A 3,518-nucleotide genomic window follows, 5' to 3' on the forward strand; every position below is an offset into this window, starting at 1 on the left:
GTTACATTTTTTTTTTATTTTGTCCACTTCATGGCTCTCAACATGATGGGTTAGGCAGTGTCTTGCAGCTAACAGGATCGCCAGCGCAAATAAGGGTGTTCACCGAGCTAACAGATTTAGCTTGGGAGGGGGAACCTTCAGCAATGCCATCCGTTGGCAAGCTTAATTAGCTGTAACTGCCAGTGCAGGGCGGGAGCAATGGGTTAGCTAGTCAGCCAGGTTTAAATTGCAACATCCAGCCCAGGACAGCCCAGTTGGTTGAGTGACTGTCCTGTAAAGGCTTTACATCAGGGGTCCCCAAACTACGGCCCGCGGGCCGCATACGGCCTCCACATTTGACCCGGCCCCCTGAACAATACAGAGACGGAAAAAAGGCTAATGGTTATGGCCCTTTAAATGTTCTGTTGTTGTTGATGACGTAGAGCCCGTTGATAGGGAGATTACAGGGCTGCGCCATCTTGTTTTTTCATCCGTTGTGAAAAATAAACGAGACACACGCTTGTTCTCAACTTTCTCTGTGGAATGCAACTTCCACAATAATGGCAAAACGGTGTGGTAAGAGAAAAATTGATTCAGAATGCAGGGTATTTAACCCGCAGTGGACACATGATTACTTTTTTGTTCAGTTGAAAGAAAAGGCTGTTTGTCTCGTCTGTCAAGAGACGGTGGCGGTATTCAAAGAATACAACCTGCGCCGACATTATGAATCCCGTCACAAAGACAAGTATGCTAGCCTGCACGGCCAAATGCAGAAAAAATGTCTAAGCTAAAAACTGGACTGTTCGCTCAGCAAACTACATTTGTACGGCAAACTCAGCTGAACCAAGCATCAGTTCGGGCCAGCTTCCGTGTTGCTCAGCTGATAGCAAGCTGCGGTAAATCTTTCACTGAAGGAGAGTTCGTCAAGAAATGTTTGAATGTTGTCGTGGAGGAGGTCTGTCCCGAGAAGAAAGATGTCTTTAATGCCGTGAGTCTGTCGGCAAGTACAATTACCCGACGTGTTGAAGAAATTGGGGGTAATGTGTATGCCCAGCTGCAGCAGAAGACTAAAGATTTTCAGTTTTTTTTCATTAGCACTGGATGAGAGCACGGACGTGCAGGACACCGCGGAGCTTCTTATTTTTATTCGTGGAGTTAACGCAAACTTTGAGATGTGCGAGGAGCTGGCAGCCCTACAAAGCCTGAAAGGGACTACAACTGGGGAGGATATTTTCGACAAAGTATGTCAAACCATGCAACAGTTGGATCTGGACTGGGCAAAGCTTGCCAGCATCACGACTGACGGGGCCCCTAGTATGGTGGGCGCGTCTCGGGGTTTAATAGGACGCATGAACCGGGAGATGGAGGAACGGGGTCTCACCGCCCTACAGTACACTGTACAAGTACACTGCCTAATTCACCAGCAAGCGCTGTGCTGCAAAGTGTTGAAGTGGGATTCTGTCATGAAGGTTGTGGTATCGTGCATAAACTTCATCAGAGCTAATGGACTTAAACACAGGCAGTTCCAACAATTTCTGTCTGAACTGGAGTCTTCGTACGGAGATGTGCTGTACCACACAGAGATCCGATGGTTGAGCCCCGGCAAAGTTTTGAGGCGTTTTTACGAGCTGCTACCTGAAGTTAACGCATTTCTTCAGTCAAAAGGCAAAACAGTCCCAGAGCTGATCGACCCAGCATGGAAATGGCACCTTGCATTTTTAACAGACGTGACAGAACTGCTGAACGGCCTTAACTTGCAGCTACAAGGGAAGGGGAAACTCATTTGCGACATGTATTCCCACATAAAAGGATTTGAGGTGAAACTACGGCTGGTTTTGGAACAAGTGAAAAAGCACAACTTCACCCATCTCCCTGCTACCCAAAGCTTTTCTGCAGGGAAGCCATCTGTCGCGTTCCCAGGTGAAAAGTGTGTGGAATCACTGGAAATGCTGAAGGCGGAGTTCGGTGTACGATTCCGTGAACTACATGTTCATGCAAAAGAAATCTTTTTCAGAACCCTTTTGTTGCCGACATCGATGAAGCCCAGCCTTCGTATCAGTTTGAGCTGGCCGAGTTACAGAACTGTGATGTTCTGAAAGACGCATTCAAGCCCAACAGTCTCATTGACTTCTATGCCGCCCTCCCAAATGACACCTACCCTAACATAAAACAACACGCAATGAAGATGTCCACACTTTTTGGCAGCACGTATATCTGCAAGCAAACCTTTTTACGCATGAAACTCCTGAAAACTCCAACGAGATCAAGATTGACAGATGAACATTTGCATCAGTGTTTGAGACTGGCTGTGACTAGAATGGAACCGGACATTCAACTTCTCTCCAGCCAGATGCAGGCCCACAGTTCACACTGATGAACACATAGTACATAGGTAAGCTCACTTTTCTGACTTATATCAGTCATTCTGTGTATCAACAAATGTAATCATAATAAAATCTATTGGGATAAAAATCCATCTCCACAACCATACTGGTATTGAAATGCATTGTGCTGTATCACTTAGTTTGGTTTCTTAGCCTGCTTGCTTTGTGCTTTTCAGAGGGAAGTTGATGAGAGGGAGCCTACAGTGGTGTCTACTGGGCTAGCCTATGGAACCTACAAAGAACACAAGAACTTTGAGAGACATTTGAGATTCTGCTGTGACAAGTGAAGTTTACCTTTTATCTAGGATTGTGCATGGCACAGCATAACTTTCTTTCTGTGAAGAACCCAGAGAGGGTTATTTGATCTCAGAAAGGGTTATTAATATTTGGATATGTGTGGTGCGCTGGAGTGTCAGCATGTTTTCTGGAAAACAATAAATGATTACATTTAGGGACCCCTGCGAATGTCACACTTTTTCTGTTAGAAACTGACCCTGGCCCCCCATCAGAGAAGGGAAAAGTTATGTGGCCCTCACTGGAAAAAGTTTGGGGACCCCTGCTTTACATCTTGCCACCCCGGGTTGATTGCAATTACTCCTTAACGGCACAGTATTCTATATAAGATTATGTCAGAGCCGTGGAAAATGTACTAATGAAAAGTTCATAATGATCTTTTATCATGGTGGACGCATAAATTAAATGATCCATGAGAGTATGCAATGCTCAGCGCTATTAGGCTACTATAAAAAGGAGCAGGAAAAACTAATTAGGGTGTGCAAACAAACACAGGACTAAATCCGGAGGCTGGTCATTGTGTACCTAAATATTTACAAATTAAACATTTTAACTAAGTGGTTGTAGTGACTTGCCAATAACAAAACAGTACTGAATGAAGATTATGCCATATTAAAGATGTTAGAGAACTATTAATTAAGACCATCATCTCATGTTTACAATAATCATTGACAAAAAGAAAATCAAGTTGGAATTGAATTATATGGAATTATTATCGACTTTCTATACAACTAAACTTCTCTTCATAACCAGGGAAGTCACCCTTTTCTATAGAGATTCTTTGTACGTCTGTCCTAAACTCATTTCGTTGACACAACTTTCTAAGTCACCAAAATTGCTAATTCATGTTCTGTTGACCCA

The 3,518-nt window shown here is 44.0% G+C and overlaps 1 long non-coding RNA gene across 1 annotated transcript; it reads left to right on the top strand.

The window, feature by feature from the left end:
- The first annotated feature begins 1,990 nt into the window (after nt 1-1,990).
- Nucleotides 1,991-2,818, top strand: LOC120811970 (uncharacterized). The gene is made up of 2 exons (XR_005710492.2): nt 1,991-2,371; nt 2,540-2,818. It is a non-coding gene; the product is annotated as an uncharacterized LOC120811970 (long non-coding RNA).
- The last annotated feature ends 700 nt before the right edge of the window (nt 2,819-3,518 follow it).

Source organism: Gasterosteus aculeatus, chromosome 21 (assembly GCF_964276395.1).
Source record: "Gasterosteus aculeatus chromosome 21, fGasAcu3.hap1.1, whole genome shotgun sequence".
NCBI lineage: Eukaryota > Metazoa > Chordata > Actinopteri > Perciformes > Gasterosteidae > Gasterosteus > Gasterosteus aculeatus.